Source organism: Zootoca vivipara, chromosome 2 (assembly GCF_963506605.1).
Source record: "Zootoca vivipara chromosome 2, rZooViv1.1, whole genome shotgun sequence".
NCBI lineage: Eukaryota > Metazoa > Chordata > Lepidosauria > Squamata > Lacertidae > Zootoca > Zootoca vivipara.
In genome coordinates this window covers 90,330,907-90,349,253 of record NC_083277.1, presented here as the reverse complement: position 1 = coordinate 90,349,253, position 18,347 = coordinate 90,330,907, and the positions used below count along the sequence as shown (strand labels likewise).

Sequence of the window (18,347 nt, the reverse complement as noted above, 5' to 3'; positions counted from 1 at the left end):
GCCTTTTAAAAGTAGTGTCCTGGAAAGACCTCTTCCATGACCGTTTGCATAACCTTACAGAACAAATAATGTTAAATAGAGACCAACCTGCAAAAAAATCCACATCATATTTTGTACAGATTGTATGACAAGACTGGACAGGACTTTGGAATTGTTATCCAGACATTCAGTCCAAATGGCTGTTTCCGTGAAGTTGCTAATTCCTTAGCGATGAGCTATGGTGCATTCATTCATCCATCCATCCATTCATCCATCCATTACAGAATGCCTTGGGGATCTCAGTTATCCACAACCAATCCCACGAGCAATTATTCAGGAAATTGCTTATTAGGCTTCATGTCCACACCAGAATATGCTCTTGCAGAAAGTGAGGTCCAAGGCCCTTTGCAAGAACATATTGCCCTCCTTAGATGGTGAAGTGTCTGACTTCACTTATTTCCAAATGTGATAAGTCGGCTCTGCTACATGGGGGGGGGGGTGTCCTCCTGCTCATTCTGTTCAGATGCATGAAGCAGGAACTCCATGTGGAGTCTCTTTGTGATGACATCATTTGACACCACTTCCCCTGGTTCTCAAAGCCTAGTTAGCGTCTGCATCTGAGACCACCACCCTTTCTGTGCATCCAGGATAGAGCAGGCACCCCTAAACTCGGCCCCCCAGATGTTTTGGGACTACAATTCCCATCATCCCTGACCACTGGTCCTGTTAGCTAGGGATAATGGGAGTTGTAGTCCCAAAACATCTGGAGGGCCGAGTTTGGGGATGCCTGACGTAGAGCAATGGAGAACAGGAAAGTGTGTGAAAGAGGAAGGAAAACACAAGCACCATCTTCAAAAAAAAAAGCAGCCTTTTTTCTTGTCTGTTTTCCCTTCCTCCTTCAAGGAGAGGAAGGAGAAACGCACCGTTATTTCAGAATGACAACTTATCTAACTGCCTGCACGCCTATCAGCTACTGGTTTGTTTGCTCATTTGTTTGTTTTGTGCGTTTGAAATCTTTCCCAGCCTCACACATAAAAGGATTTCTGTGCAGCTGAGATAAAGAAGCTCGAGATGGTGGTGGTTGGGTTCCAGCTGGAATAATCCAGCCGGCAAGCCCAAATGGCTCATCTCCTGGAGTTATTGATTCTATCCCGGACTCAGCACTGCTTGCATGACCATTGGCAGATGTTGTTGGGCTCCAACTCCCACCAGCCTCAGTGAACATGGCCAATAGCTTGGGCTGATGGGAGTTGGAGTCCGACAACAGCTGGAGAGCCACATCACCTTGGTGCAGGCATGTCAAACCTGCGGCCCTCCAGATGTTTTGGACTACAATTCCCATCTTCCCCAACCACTGGTCCTGCTAGCTAGGGATCATGGGAGTTGTAGGCCAAAACATCTGGAGGGCCGCAGGTTTGACATGCCTGCCTTGGTGCTATTCAAGTGTGTGTGTGAGAGAGAGAGAGAGAGAGAAAGAGAAAGAGAGAGAGAGAGAGAGGAAGGAAGGAATAGTTATGGTGGAGAAGGACAAGGGCTCCATTACAGTGCTACCCTGGCCTAAACTGGTTTAGCTTTCAAGGTTTCCAAAAAGGGACCAATGGAAACTTTATTTTTGGAGTATACTCAGGAATCTCAAACAAGTCTACCCAGTTATCTGCTGGAGCTGTAATTCCCAGAATTCCCTGAGGAAATAACCTAAGGGTGCTTCCAGACTGTCATTATTTTCTGGTGGGATTCAGTCATATATTGGTAAATCCAGGTTGCACAGCTGAAGTGCATTGGGAGCTCTTGTGCAACATACTTGCTTTCTTCCCCCTGCCCAAGCAGCTGTCATCGTGGAGGCGCTGAGCTCTTCACAACCCATTTACCCACTTTGGCCATATGTTTAAAGAGATGGTCACTGCAGGAAGGCTGTCCTGGAATACTGCAATACAATTCCAAGGCTCCAAGTAAGCCTTCTCCATTTTTTAAAAAATAAATAAACTGCAAGAGGCAGCACTCTGCAAAGGAGCAGGCGTTATACGATTCTGTCGGCTTCTCCTTTAGAAGGTCCCAAATCCAATTCCCAGCATGTCCAGATAGTGGTATGAAAGACTCCCTGTCCAAAACTCTAGAGAGCCACTGCTGCTGTAGGTGATATTGAGCCTATTTTCTTCTTCAGTTGACCAACTGACGGGCGGAGGCAAAAACTAGGGGAAAGGAAATTGAATGGCGTTTCCAGAGAAAGGGTGTGGCTGGCAGGCATCCACAATGCAATCTTTTGCTTCTGATACTCCTGGTACAGGGCTGAACATGAAAGAGAAATCAAATATGCCATTGTAGGTGTAACTTTCGCATTGCAGACCTATTTGAGAAAAAGCCAATTCAAGCCCTAACCCTGAGTATTATCTTGGGCTCTGTGGCACTAAAATCATTTCTGTGTTTTCTCAGGCTTAAGGAACATCCTCAAGGCTGATATGAGGCGACTTTGGTTGCTTGTTAAAAGTAATGGCTGCCTGTCAAGTGATGATGAGCAGAATAAATATTCGTATGTCAAAACATTGTTATCTTCCACCCTTGCTTCAGTTTTTTAAACATAAGCACCCGTCCAGATGACCTGTTTATTGAGCAATCGTTCTGATTTGCTTGGCCAAAGCTTATGCAGAGCTTAGATTACATCAAGCCTTTATTGAGCATTCATGCTGGTTTGTTTGTGGGGAGGTTATATGACATTGAGCAGCCACCCTGCAACCACCCTGATTTGTTTGTGAGGTGTTTACACATCCTCCTGATCGTCTTTTGGTCCAAATCCAAAGCTGCGTCTGTGTTAGATGCAGCTGTAGTTGTTTTGTTATTATTTAATGCATTTCTAGTCTGCCAGAGAAACACAGAAAGACATGTGCACAATCACACACCCAGTCCCACAAAGACACATTTTACACACACACACACACACACAGGCATCGCAAGGTTAAAGGACGTGGCAGGGTAGGGACAGGGGGCAGGGAACAAACAAGGCTGTGGGCTGGGAGAGGGAGGAAGGTGGAGGTTAAGGGGAGGGTAGAAATTGTTAGGCCAGGTGCTGGGAACAGGGAGAATTTGTGAGATTTAGGGATGAGAAGGGGAGAAAAACCATGCCTCTAACACAGCATCTTTAGCAGTCTTGCAAAAACTTGTCATCTGCCTCCAGCCACAGCTTGCATGAGAGGGCAGGGTTAGCCCACCCAACCTAATGGTTTCTCTGCAGACTTGCTTGACCTATCAGTCTATTAAGCACTGGATAAAATGGTGTACTCAGACAAGCTGCAAAATGACACCCCCCCCACACACTTTCCTGAGGGGCCTCTGGTGGTTCTCACTGCAAGAAGTGAAATTACAGGGAACCAGGCAAAGGGCTTTCTCGGTAGTCACACCCACTCTATGGAATGCCCTCCTGGCAGAGGTCAAAGAGTTAAACAACCATATAACTTTTCATAGACATCTGGGAAGCTTTTAATGCTTAATGGTCCCCACCCCCTTTCTTTCCCTTTGTATTTTTGTAGGAAACTGCCCAGAGTGGCTGGGGCAACCTAGTCAGATGGGCAGGATATAAGAAATATTACTGCTGCTGCTACTACTACTACTACTACTAATAATAATAATAATAAATAGAGCATCAAGGTCCAAGTATGGGATGGGGGGCATATTTTATCAGTGTCCAGAGAGAATGTGGTGCAAGCACATGACCTTGTAGGAAAAAAAATCCCTCAACCCCCAAGTTGAAGGTTTGTAGATCAGCGGCAGACCACCTGCTTGAGATGCAGAAGGTCGCAGGTTCAATCCCAGTCATCTCCAGGTGGGGCTGAGAAAGATTCCTTTTCACAAGGCATAATGCATAAAAGTACCATTAAAATGTAACTGTGTACCAATTTTCCCTCAGTGTTGCTACATTTTGGGGCTATGCTATGCAAAATCCCTTTCCATATATACAGTAATGTAGAATAGCCAAGTTTATACCTTTCTCTCGTTTGGTCAGATATGGATGAGTTGGTAAAGAGTCCTGCTTACAGGAGACTTTTTATTTTTTATTTTTTTAAAAGCTCAATCTATATTTTATTTGCTTGTGATGTCCTTCAGCTGGACTGTAGTAAGACCGTTCATTTCATTTCCCCTTGAAATGTTAGCCAAGGGCTGCTGCTAAAAGTTTGTGTGTGGCTGGAGCACCCCCTAGTGGAAAAGTGTTCTCAGCATGCAAACAGCAGAATTTGCACATTTTCCAGAATCAGGAAAAAGTGCATTTCCAAATGGATGCACTGTCTATTCTGAGGGGCCTGATTTGCTTGCTGGTTCATCATTTAACGCTGTCAGTGGTCTTCTTAACAGGATGCCTCAAATAGTTTCACCTTCCACCACTGCCATCTCTGCCTTACTGAGTCACTTACCATATCCCTACCTACCTTTAGATTGGACCAAGGCACACCTCACTATCCCCATGGGGATGCTGCTGGGAGAGTGGGGAACAGCCTACCTATGGCAAGGGATTCCTGTCCCGGATGCAATATATTATTTCACTTGGATCTCCACTCATCATGAATCTCTACATCCCAATTCCATTGCTGCAGGAAAGTTAGAGGCATGGAGATGCAGAGCAATAATAATAATAATGATAATAATAATAATAATAATAATAATAATAATAATAATAATAATAATATCAAGCCATAGAATAAGCAATACATGCTTTATCTGGGATGAGGAACACCCAGCCCTGCCCAAGTGTCTCTTTTAACCAATACCCTCGTGGAAAACGCAGTATGTGCTCCAGCCTTAAAATTCTGTGTTCACAGTGCAGGAGCTAAAGCAAGCCAGCAAGGTGGATTGAATACTTGTGACCTGTATGCTGTTGGGCTCCATCTCTCATCATTCCTGGTCATTGGCCCCACGGGCTAGGGCTGCTGGGAGCTGGCAGGCCACACATTCCATCCCTGAGCTTAAGAAATGCAAAATGGTACAACTAGGCAGTGTGAATTAATGGTTAGAGTGCTGGTCTCTGAATACCAGTTTCTGGAAACGACAGGAGGGGAGAATGCTCTTGTGCTTGTGAGTTTCTGACTGGCCTCTTTGAGAACTAGAAGGATGCTGGACTAGAAGGGTCTTTAGTCTGATCCAGTAGAACTCTATTTGTGAACGTTCCTTTCCATCAACTTGAAAATGAAACAAAGGCTACCCTGGCCAAACAGCAGAACCTAGTGCCCATTCACTGGAGAGGGTGCCCCCTCCACACTCAGAAGCATTTTCTTTCGAGTAAATATTCAAGGATTGCATTTAACTCCACATTGCAATCACTGGGACGCACTCTGAATAAGCATGATTCATTGATTTGTGTAGTAAGGACGTCTGTGCCTATACAAAATAACAATTATACAAAATAATAATTATACAAAATAGTAATTGTGCAATTATGAATACTTAGTTTTTGCTAAAGGGAAAAGCAAACTCGACTCTGATGAATCACACATGTTGTTCCTGTCAGTTGCACCGCGGTATTTGCTTAGACAGGATCATAAACGCTCTTACTCAGAAGTAAGCCTCAATGATCTTCTTAAAACAGGTCTTTCTCTTTCGTTTTCAGTGCATTTAGGGTCTGCCCAAAGGAGGTGGCAAGTTCTGAAACGACGGAGAGGCTGTTTTTCTGCAGGCTGCATTAATTAAACTACAGTTCAGTGAAAAGTATTCCAGAGTATTTGCATTCTGTACTGAAGCGGAGGATTTAAGTTCTAAAAAAACAACATTTCCCGAAAAAGCTTTCAGTCTCGCGAGATGAGCTCTTCCCCTGCCCGCACCCCCGGGGGCGGGGAAACCTCGGTCAAAGTTTGCGCAGGCGCTTCTGCTCTCTCCTTCCTCGCTACCTGCTTCAGAGGTGCAGTAATGGTGAGTAACGCGGACTCTTTACGTAGGATCCCTTGTAATCCTCTACGGCTGCCGCTCCTAAGAAGAAGTGAGCTTGTGATATGTGTCCCGGGGGCGCTTGTGCACAGCCAGGAGCATTTATTTATTTATTGGTTGGCTCCTTTCTGTCTTGGCTTTTTTGTGATTTTAACTGCCTCCCCCGACTCTACACGGGTTGTTGGTGCGTAGCAGGCCTGTTTCTACCAGTGAAGCGAGCCTCTTCCCTGAAGGTTGAGAAAGACGAGTGTATTGATGAGTTGCACAGCCTTAAGCGTTTTGAATCGCATCCTTTATTTATTTATTTTTTGCAGGAGAAGAACACTCCGGCCTGTGCTTTACGAGCCTCTGGTCCCAATTGGAGCAAGTTGGTTGATTTAAAGGGGTGTGTATTTTGGGGCGCATATTGTACTGGTTGCAAAAAGTTAAGGGGAAAGAACAGGGAATCGCAAAAGGTAACGATGGATTTGTTTGCATTCCTGCGTGAAATATGCATAAGGTTTTTTTGTATGGGTAAGGTTTGCCGAGCATTCTTTTAAGTACAGTACACCAGGAAGTTACAGGTCCTATAAGTTCCTCTTCACTCCCTGCCCTCATGTATTTTGTGTGAAGGGTGTGGAGCCCCTTGTCTACATTCCTGCCCATCTGGCCCCCATTTCATGTGGTTGGCAAGGAGAGTAGAAAAGAGGATGCAGAGAGAGAAGGGGATTGCCAACTCTTGGCTCCAGCTTGCTTGTTTTTGATTGCCAATATGTGGTCCCCAACAAATTACCCCTGAGGAAAAGCAGCCTTTTGGTTTATTTGTAAGATTTATTTGCAAGATTAATATTCTGCCCTCCCTTCTAAAGGAGCTCAGGGGAGAAAGCAACAAGTGATAAAACTTGTTCAAAACAGATGGAGCCAGTAGGTGGTGAAAAAACCACAGAGAGGGCACCTGTCTAATTTTCAAGTGAAGGGAATTTCAAAGAGAAGGTGCCACCACACTAAATGCCCATGGCAGCAGATCTCCTGATAAGATGGGATTTGCAGAGAGCAGTGATCCATTGGGTATAGAAGGGGAGACAATCTGGTCTGATACAGTGTAGACACACTGAAATGAATGGAGCCAACTTAGTCATGTGTCTTATTTTCTGTGGGTCTACTCTGTATCTGGCCAGCACTGGATACCTACCACCCTTTGAAATGCCCACCCCAAGTAGGTTTTGTGCGTTGTCCGCTAGATGTCGCCACTAGGAAGAGAAATGAAGTTGCTTTTACCATTTGCATTTTGCCAGAGTTGTCTAGAGCTGAGCTTGTGATGATATAAAGTTATCCCTGTCTGAAAAGGAAATCTTTCTCATTGTGGAGTTGTGAATTCTGAAGCTCAGCTCCAGAGAAATCTGAGAGCCGCAGAATAGCTGAATTGTACAGCTGTCCCTAACCTTGCATTTCTCCTGTTCTCAGGCTGCATGTGACTTTTCAAGCAAACCAGTCAAGAAGACACAAAGTTTCTTTGTGTTGAGATGTAAACACCTGAGACCACTTCCCTTGAAAAGAAGTGAAGCCTGTGTTAGCCACTGTGTGGTTATCTGAGTCATATGCACAATGGTAAGCATGTGCCTGCAGTCTCGTCGGTTGCTTGATTCACTTCTTTATGGTTGCAGGTATAAAATCCCATGAGCCTGACTGATCCGATATGAGACTTTGTCTGAGTTCTGTCTACTACTGCATGTGACTTCCTCAGAAGAGTGTGTACACTGTTAGAATAGAATCGTAGAGTTGGAAGAGACCACAAGGGCCATCCAGTCCAACCCCCTGCCAAGCAGGAAACACCATCAAAGCATTCTTGACATATGCCTGTCAAGCCTCTGCTTAAAGACCTCCAAAGAAGGAGACTCCACCACACTCCTTGGGAGCAAATTCCACTGCCGAACAGCTCTTACTGTCAGGAAGTTCTTTCTAATGTTTAGGTGGAATCTTCTTTCTTGTAGTTTGAATCCATTGCTCCGTGTCCGCTTCTCTGGAGCAGCAGAAAACAACCTTTCTCCCTCCACTATATGACATCCTTTTATATATTTGAACATGGCTATCATATCACCCCTTAACCTTCTGTTCTCCAGGGGTGATATGATATGTTGCTATTGTGGAATCCAAATTAGTGCTTTTGCACACAGAAGGTCCCAAGTTCAAGCCACTTAAAAGGACATTGTTTAATAAATAATGAAATAATAATAAAGTCTCGCAATGTGCTAAAACGAGGAAGGCTACTAGAATGCACAGATTCCCATAGGGTTATGGTGAATTTACGAATGGCAATTGGAATGAATTAATCAAATGTGATTAGTTGTTTACACACTGACTATTTTTTATTATTTTGGGGTGGGTGGAGGACCATCTTTAAATGTCAAAAGATTGCCCTTCAAAATGGTCACTGGCATAGGATGTATCTTGTTAAATCTCTCCTACCCTTGGTTGCATAAAATACCAAGTGCATTGTCAAGTAGGGGTGAGTGGGAGACTTTGACACACCTATCACCAATTTGGAACTCTTGATTGCAGGTAAGGGTAGAAATGACTGGAGGTGATTGGGCAGCATACAACCTTTGCCCAATGCCTTGCTGTGGCCATTTGGAAGGGCAGTAGTTTTCTGCTTGGTCATTTTGGCCCCTGAAAATCACTACATAGGCAACACATCCCTCTTGCCTTGATGCATTGTGGTAGTCATTCAGAAATTCAGTATGTTCCTATGGCCAATAGCGTTCATTCAGAAATTCAGCATGTCCCTAAAATCTGCCCAACACCAGTTGGAGTAAACAATGCTGGGCTAGATGTACTGATGATCTGATTCAATATACGGTAAGATAGCTTCATGTTGAAATAGTTGTCTTTCATCTGCATGATACTGGTTGTGCAAAGTTGGGAGCATCTCTAGGACATGTAAAATACTTTCTGGGCTGCATGTTTCTTGCAGTGTTAAGTATGCACCCCAAAAAAAAGTAGGGGATTTTTTTCCCCTGTAAAAGAAGGTGTGCTTTGTCTGCTCGACCACATTGTTTGAATGCTCTGAAGCAAGTAAATGAATTCGCTAATATAGTGGTAATTTGATGCTGCTCCTCACGTGCAGATGAACACAATGGCAGCAGTTTGGTATGCTGCAGCTAGCAGATTATCATCTAGGGTCATTCCTTGGGAAGAGTGAGGGTCAAACTAAACGTGATTTAGAGCACTTTTTACAAAAATTCAGGGTTTTTTTTGCGGCAGCCAACTCCTTTTTGTTGACAAAGCAGCCAGGGGCTGCAGAGGAATCCAGATGAGGATTGGGAAAGAGGTTTAACCTTTTTCACCTTGCACTGTTTCTCCAACTTTAAATATTTTTAAAATTCTGACATAATAGCTTTGTGTATAGGGGGGTTGGGAGGGGAATTTTCACTTGGAAAATGACATTGGAGGAAAGCATTAACCATCCATGGCCCTGCAGTTGTTTTTGTAAACAAAGATGTTGACAGTTGCAGGCGCATGATGCAAAAATGTGCTTAAAGTCACGTCTACTTTCATCTGGAACTGGACAGACATGCCAGTGATGAATCCAGTTGGGGAAAGCAGATGGTAGGTTAACTGTCAGAGTACTGCTGTTTTTTAAATGCTCAAATATGTTTTGGAAGACAAGCTTTAGGCCTGATTCAGACACAGCAGTAATCTATGACTTGCTGCTGTCCCATGTGAAGATGAGCTGTGGGTTTGCACACTTCCCCTCCCACCCCCAGTCTTTTGTGGCTGTGTGGTTATCTGCACCATCTCTTTTAAAGGAAGCACACCTTCCCAACTTTGAACATAATGGGAACTGTGGTTAGTTTAAAAGTAGATGCATCTGACCTCCTTTCAGCTGCAAAAAGAAGAGGGAGGGAGAAGTGTGCAAGGCCAAGACTTGCCATGGATTGTTTGTGTCACTGCATTCCTGTGCAATATGTTGTAGAAATGGAAGTGGGCTTATTGGGTGAGTAGATTGCAATAAGAAATATATGATTTTGAAATGTCCTGTTATGTGAACCTTAGTAAGCCAGAAATCCCAGTTACCTGAAGTCATGTCTACAACACCACCCCAACAGATGTTGAACAGAATAACTTTGTGCCACGAGCTGTAATGTCTGGTTTTCCAAATGTCCGGTTTATCCCAGGAATGAAATGAGGCTGCTGAATTCACTAGAATTAAATGTGGGTCTTGATTTAATTCCGCATTGTCCTTATTTTGCACAGAACAGATGAACTCTCAAAGGCAAGATAATATTTTTTATCTAGTAACAAGATGATACCCTTTCCCTCTAAACTGGACTCTTGTTCCTTTTGTATAATAAATTGTCATGGTGATTGTGATTCAGTTGTTATTCAAGAAAATTGTCTGAAAGCAGTGTGCAAGTTTTGAAAGCAAAATGAAGAAATAAAATCGATATGTTTGGCTCCACAGGATGCAGACCATTTGCCTCTGGACTCAGAAGTACAGTTTGGAAACGGCTGCTCAGGGTAAGGAGCTCAGGGTAATGCTTATTCATTTGTTTGGCTTCTGACAAATTTGCTAATCCCTTCATGTCAGTGGGATGTGAGTTGCCAAGGACCAGACTCCCTCATTTCAGTGCAGCCTGAGAAGTTGTGACTGGAAGGGGTTTAGGTTTTGGCCTCAAAATCATGTGTAAGTGCTTATTTGTGACATTTAAAGCAATGCAGGTGGTTGGAAATAATCCCACCCTTCTTCCGAAAGTTCTGGGGCAATTTCATTTTAGCAGAGATTTACCTATACTTGGGTCTTACTAGTCAAAGTCCACCATTCTGTCCACAACAACACATGACTGAAAAATCCTGGGCAGGACTTGCTTGTTTGATAGAAATGGCAAGGGCTTAAAGGTTACCCTGATTTAACACCTCAACATTAAGCCAGAGGCCTCCATATTTTAAACACTGTTCCATATTCAGATTACAATGAGACCCAAGAAAAGAATAGGGGAGGTGGCCTTGAGGGTGCTGGCCTGGTGTATAATTGGTTGTGTCCGGCAGCTCACATAAATGGAGGAATCTCCATGCTACCGGGCAAGGAGAAAACTCCCGGAGAGTCTGGAAAGTATCTCTTTGAAACACAGCAATCAAATCCTCATCAAGGGGGCAAAATCCATCCATCAGCCAACACCAAAGAAACGTTTCCAATTTAAGACCCTTTCTAATTCTTTGGAGAATATGGAAAAATCCTGAACTCTTAAATGGAGGCGGAAGATATAATTTCATGATTTCAACAGGCGGTCGCTGAGAAACCAAGTGAACCAACTCATCACTCCCTAAACTTTGCATATTTCAGAATTGGCGTGGTGTAATGGCCAAGGTGCCAAACTAGAACTGGGATGACCAAAAGTTTCAGGTCCTCAACCTGGCCACAAAACTGCCTGGGTTACCTTGGACTTAGTCTCTTTCCCACCTCACAGGGTTGTTATGAGAACAAAAAGGCCATGTATGTAGCCTTGAATTCCTTGGAAGAAAGATTGAATATATTTTAGCCACCACAGGAAAATAGTTGAAGAACTTACAGCAGGCATCCCCAAACTTCGGCCCTCCAGATGTTTTGGACTACAATTCCCATCTTCCCTGACCACTGATCCTGTTAGCTAGGGATCATGGGTGTTGTAGGCCAAAACATCTGGAGGGCCACAGTTTGGGGATGCCTGACTTACAGCTTTTTTGGATCAGTCCTGATGTTGGCTTTTTCGTCTGTCACACTCCTCCTAAAAGCCTGTGATGTGATGTTATCCCTGTCTGAAAATTCAGCTATGAGGGAAAATAAATATCCACTGAGGCTTGCCCACTTTGACACCTCACAGTTGTCTTCAGTAGGAGTGATTTCTTTTGAGATAGGTGTGACCGCTGTATCCTTCCCTCAGCATCATGACTTAGCATTCAGCTGTTGGGCTACATTTTTCAGTATTTTCTTTCTCTGGCATTGATTTGAGATGGAAGGGTTTCTGAAAGCGGGCCTTTTGCAACACCGATTCCCTTCTGGAGGTTATTACAGCAGCCACAAGGTATTCCAAAGATGCCAGTCAAAGAGAGAACTATCTGTCATCTAGTTTTAAAGTTTCTTGAATCTGTTAGAGATTCAAAAATCCGAAGCTGGTATCAGAGGCAAAGAGCTAATGTATGCTTAGCTGGGAACAGGATAGACAAAACTGAATGTTCCTTGGGCCAGTATTTTGACATGGATGGAGGAGCTGCCTGGCCTCCTTGCCACACTAAAGTCATTGGAGCAAAAGAAAACGCCATTTTTCTACTGCCACTTTTATTGCGTTGTTGACTGGAAGGAAAGGCCTTGGCTGAGCAGCATGACAAATGTCCTGTGTTTGAGAACTCTGGAGAGTTGTTGCCAGTCAAAACACACAACCCTGGGCTTGATAAAAGACAGCTTCATATTCAATACGTTTGTCCTGAAAACAAAGTTGATCGGCTTTACAACGTCGTATCTTCAGGGTCACAGAGGCCTTTTCTGCATCTGCTTGTCTGCCATAAAACTCTTGAGCATTGTGGGGGGTTCTGGAGCATAAACTCTTCACATGGGGTGCTGGTCTAACAGTTGGGCCTCTGTGCCACCCTGAACAAACCACATGCACAAACACCCAACATTCCCCTGTGGCTGCACAGGCCGGTAATGATGATGAGCAAATTGTTTTCCTGCGTAGGCATTCCACCATCACTGATCCTCTCCCTGTGAACCTTCTGATAAGTTGTCAGGGTGCCACAGGGTGTCCTGAACATAGTTTGCGTCCTTTATGCCTGGGGGAGGGTGGTAGGGGTGGCATTGGTGGGTGGGCACGACACTTAAGTATGGAGCGCTCTTTCCACAGTTATGCATATAGCAAGCGGTTGTTGCTTTCTCATTGGCGAAGGGGCCTTGTTGATCACCTAATTCCCTCTGGTCTTTTAGAGTTACAGCTAAGAGGCGAAAAAATGGTGGAGAGAACATAGACCAGTTTTTCCATCATGCAATGATGTCTTTTCCTGCAAGAGGGTGAAGCTTCCTTGGAATCATACAAGCCCTTCAGCCATAATATTATAGGACAGAAGTAGAGGGATATCTTGTTTTGCCTTGGAACGTTGCCTCTCCATTAACTGCAAATGCCCTGGTAAGCAGTGTGTTCCTGGTTTTTTTGCTTCTTAAAAAACTTCCCTCTTGGGATATGATTGCTGTTGTTTCTTTTCTCTCTCTGTCCCCCACCCACCCACTTATGTGAAAAAGGAGCAGTGAACATTTGCCTGGGGAATAACAAAAGCCCATCAGCCCAGGATACAAAGCAGAACAGCCAAGCTTTCTGTTAGGACTCTCACCCAGCAGTAGGCGGGCGAGTAGAAGCCTCTGTGTGCACATCTTTGCAGAGGGAAGAGCGACAGTTTTGTTAACGCAAATGCCATGCCTGATGCAAACGCCTTGCAATGATGCCCTGAACATAGTTGCTCTTGTTGTCCCATGTGTAGGTGTCTTAAATGTCACATTATTGGCATATTCTCAGGGCTGTTTATACTAGAGGGTGTAATTGGTTCAGGGGTATAAAGCCTAACACTGTTAACTCTTTATAGACCACATGCACCATACAAGTGGAGACATACTTTTGTAAGGTGCAAGAAGAGCTGGTGCCAAGTTAGTAAGGGAGTTTTGGATCGCTCTTTACAGCATCAAAGCAATAGCATGTCACACTCAGGTTGGCGCAGAGAGGGTGACAAAACATCTGTCAAAGAGTGACAGATGAAGGTCTGTGGGCAACATGGATGCCGAAGAATTTCTATATGACATAAACATAGTTTGAGGGAAGTAACAAGCAAATAGTTTGAGGATGAAACGGTTTTTTATTTTAAAAAAAGAGCAACACGTTCCTTGAGGCCATTTAGCTCTGGTTTTGCTGTTAATGTTTAGTGCTTTTTTTATGGTTTTACTGCCTGCTTTGAGAAACTGCTGGGTTTTGGCGTTCTTTCACATTGAGCATGAAAAACCTGAGGAGCAAGGTAAAAATGAAAATATGAATGTAAAGGGGAAAAAATGTATTTCCAGTCCAAGCCCCATTTAGTGATTTTGGAAGGGTAGAGTTGACTTCTTTTAAAAACAAAACAAAGAACACCCCCAAACCTTTTGCTATTTTGCTGCAGGCGCAACTGTAAGAAGAATGCATTTCAAGAATGGAGAAGTTATATTTTTTTTATGGGTAAGTAAGCTGGACTAATTCTGTTTTCATGACCGAAAATAACTGGTTGAAGGACTCCATTTCATAGCTAACATTTGTTGCAGCTCTTAGTCCTTGGCTGTGTTGCCCATTCAGATTTCAATACAGTGGTACCTCGGTTTACGAACGCCGCGGACCCGGAAGTGTTTACATCCAAGTTCCGCGGCGTCGGATGCGCAGACGCAATCTGCACACATGCGCAGAAGCGTGCCTTCGGGGAGCGAACGCCTCCGTGGAACAGATCGCGTTCGTAAACCGAGGTTCCACTGTACTAGACTTTTGTGTGGGTCTCTGAAAATACCATTAGCTTTCTTTGCAGCAGTCCTTGATCTCTGGCAGCTCCCCTGTCCCCCTACCTGGGGAGCCTTTCTGGTTTCCTTTTCGACCTGAAATCATGTAGTGCTTGACCAAGTGCTGCTAGTAACACAATGTACTCAAGTAGTCTGTTGTAGAAATTAAACGGCCTGTTGTGATAAGCAGTTTTCAGCGGGGATGCCTTGCTTTGTCCCACCACTCCAATTTTACTAGGAGCAAAGCATTTGGTTACATCTCCAGCCCTTGCATGAGCAGCCCATAAGGATGGTGCTGGCTGCTCCACCTGTTTTCTCTTTCCCCCAACTGAAGAGGCGGAACAGTGCGGCTGCAGCAACATTAACACTTGCAGTAGCAGCAGAGGTTGGACTGGGGTACGAACATAAGAAGCAACCTTGCTGGGTCAGAACCGAGGGCCCATCTAGTCTACCAGCAGCCAGTGAGATGCTTCAAGAGGCTCATGGCAGATGTGGGTAGCCTTCCTCTGTCCTCTGCAAGCTATTGCTTTGCTGCCTGTTCACATTTGAATTAGTTTTCCTGGCAAACAACTGCTGCTAGTCCTAGCCTCCTTGAACGTGTCTAAATCAAACTAACGTAAGTCAGTCAACATTGAGGGAGAGTGTATTACACCATGTGTCGAAGAAGGCTGCCTTTTTGTTTGCCCTGAACATAATACATAAGGGCTTTGTTGGCTGCCAAGGAAGGAAGGAACCCAGCCACAGAGATACGGGGTGAATCATTTCTGCCCAGCTGCCCATGGGCCCTCTATGTCTCACCTTGCAAGCTGCTGGAGGTCATGAGATCAAGTGGTTCCAACACAGCTATTCTGGCCTCGTTCTCTTTTGCCAGCCTTATTCTTTCAGAGCCATCAATTTTTGATTCGTGTCCTCTGCCATCGTTTTATACCAGGGGTATGCAACCTAGGGGCCGGATGTGGCCCAATCGCCTTCTCAATATGGCCCGTAGACGGTCTGGGAATCAGCGTGTTTTTACATGAGTAGAATGTGTCCTTTTATTTAAAATGCATCTCTGGGTTATTTCTGGGGCATAGGAATTTGTTCATTTTTTTCCCCCTTCAAAATATAGTCCGGCCCACCACATGGTCTGAGGGATGGTGGACCAGCTCACAGCTGAAAAAGGTTGCTGACCCCTGTTTTATACCTTTTATAGGTGCTGGCTTTTAAGCAGAAGGGCCTGGAAGTGCCGAGCCACCCAGAAGGGGTTTCCCTGCGTTGAACAAGAAAGCAAACTTGATAATCAGTGGTGGAAAAGTGTAGTCTGCCTTGGTAGTGAACCAGGCCTTAAAGGAGGAAGCAATGGATTCTAAAGTAGCGTATCCAGCGTAACTGAGCACTTAGAAGTTTGGACTAGTCCATGAAGCTCACCAGGTGACCTTGGGCCAGTCACTGCCTCTCAAGTTAAGCTACCTCACAGGGATGTTGTGAGGATAAAATGGGGGAAGGGATAACCATGCACTTTTCCCACATCCTTGTAAAAAGAGAAGTATTCTGGGTTAGCGGAGTTTGTAACCTGAAGCATTTGTAACCCGGGGTTGCACTGTAAAATAAGAACAATAATAAAAACTCCCCCCCCCAACAAAAAACAACCTCATGGGGTGTGATGCTTGTGGGGAAAAGTGAGAAAGGTAATGTTTGTTTTTCAACCCTGAAGTTCTTCCCCCTCTAAAGCAAGCTTTGCATGTTTACTCAAAAGTAAGTCCTACTGTTCTCAATAGTGCTCGCTTCCAGGTGAATATGCATAGGAATTCAACCTTAATAACTTAACACTGATAGCAAGGTAGGCATCAGAACTGTTAACGTGGCAAGTGATCTTCAGGCTTCCTCGCCAGAGGGAATCCACATCAAACCTGTACATTGCAGAGGGCTCTGGGGCACTTTCCCACTGTGCCCACTGTTTGGATCAAGCCCTTAGCCAAAGTGCTCCCAAGAAAATACCCCACACTCCTCTGTGGCTGCACGATGCTGGGGAAGATGGATATGGGCAGACAAGTGAGCTTAAGGGAACTTTATCCACTTATTACAGTGCAGTCAGACCTCGGTTTAAGTACGCTTCGGTTTGAATACTTTCAGTTTAAGTACTCCGCGGACCCGTCTGGAACGGATTAATCCACTTTCCATTACTTTCAATGGGAAAGTACGCTTCAGGTTAAGTACAGACTTCCGGAACCAATTGTGTACTTAAACCGAGGTACCTCTAATGAATAGAAGAACATTGATAGACCCTCCTAGGAACACAGAAGACCACTGTTTTGAACCCTAAAATCACTCAGTTTTGGGCACAAGGAGCGGTCAGGAAAGTGATACTCCCTGTTACATGTGAACAAAATATGTTTGCCAGACTCAAGCCACCCACTTGCCCCTGCTTTTGATAGCAAGAGATTATGTGGAACAGTTAACACTTCCTAGAGTTTATACTTACATTTTACAGTCTTCATCTGCTTCTGCTGGTTTAACATTCATACAGTGCCAACAGTTTGTCAAGAATGCTATATCTGGTTGCTTTATCAAAGAAGGAAGTTCAGGCTGTCAACTCTTTCTGGATCAGTTCCTCCTAGTTTGATGCAGGCAAGAACCACTGATGAGAGACAGAACAAATGTTTGGTCTTGCACCTTGCCAGAAGGCAAGGCTTGTTTCCCACTACTCTATGGTGGGAAGGCCATACTAGATCCCCTTCTTCCTAGGACAGCCTAAAGTAGAGCCATTTTTTTCTGGAACAATAGAATTATGAAGTTGGAAGGGACCACAAGGATCCTCTAGTCCAACCCCCCTGCAATGCAGGAATCTTTTGCCCAATGTGGGGCTCGAACCCACGATTCTGGGGTTAAGTCTCAAACTCTTAAGGCATGAGCTATATTTCTAATTGCAGGGGAGCAGGAAGTAGGATAGTTGGTAACAAAGTTGTTTTGTGATGGGAAAGGGTGTCTCCTAACAATTTTGAGCACCCTTCACAAACTACAGGCCCCAGGATTCACTGGGGGAAGGCATGACTTTTGGAAGTTGCACAATGCTTGCTTTAAACAGTGCCGATTGGGGAAGTAGGCATTCTTTACAAAGCTGCATCCTACAAAACAGGTTTTTTTAAAAGGGTTTTGCAGGATATGTACAAAGCATATCTGTGAACATCTGCTCAAAGTTGTCAGTATTGCCTCATACATTTTTTGATGGTTTACTGTCTTTTCATAAAACTCCATAAAGGCAGTGCCATTCTGCTTCTTAGATTCAAAAGGAGCTGCCCCACCAAAGCCCTATAGGACTGCTAGGACAAGCTTTGGATCATTTGAAACTGTTCGTGTGGTCCAGTGTCCCAGTGGTCAGATGTTTGACAGGAGGTTGCAGCCTTCTTTCCTCCTAGATAATTTTACTAAAACTGCTTAATGCACAAGAGTCAACATAGCCAGTTTTTGCAAATTTACCATATTTGTAGCCTAAAGAAGTGTAACTTGTATCATCTATGTGATAAATCGGAGATGCATTTGAAGAGGTCATTGCTCAGGGTGTGAGCCTGACTGCATCCCCATTTGTTTCTCAAACAGATGCATGGATTCTGTTAATGGGCAACAGGGTACACAACTGACATGGGGTGCTTCCCGATAGGTATTTAATACTGCAACAAGGTCATTCAGATATTGCAAATAATACTGCAATTCTAGGATTCTATAAATACATTGTTGGCAACAGTTTGCCATTTTGATGCAGTGCTAGGTGGATGCTGTAGAAGTGCATGTGTTAGCAGTAAAGGTAAAGGGACCCCTGACCATTAGGTCCAGTTGCGGATGACTCTGGGGTTGCGGTGCTCATCTCGTGTTATTGGCCGAGGGAGTCGGCGTACAGCTTCCAGGTCATGTGGCCAGCATGACAAAGCCGCTCCTGGGGAACCAGAGCAGTGCACGGAAACACCGTTTACCTTCC

At 44.4% G+C, this 18,347-nt stretch overlaps 1 non-coding gene across 1 annotated transcript; it reads left to right on the top strand.

The window, feature by feature from the left end:
• The first annotated feature begins 7,169 nt into the window (after positions 1–7,169).
• Positions 7,170–7,250, top strand: LOC118081633 (small nucleolar RNA R38). The gene has a single exon (XR_004692100.1). It is a non-coding gene; the product is annotated as a small nucleolar RNA R38 (small nucleolar RNA).
• The last annotated feature ends 11,097 nt before the right edge of the window (positions 7,251–18,347 follow it).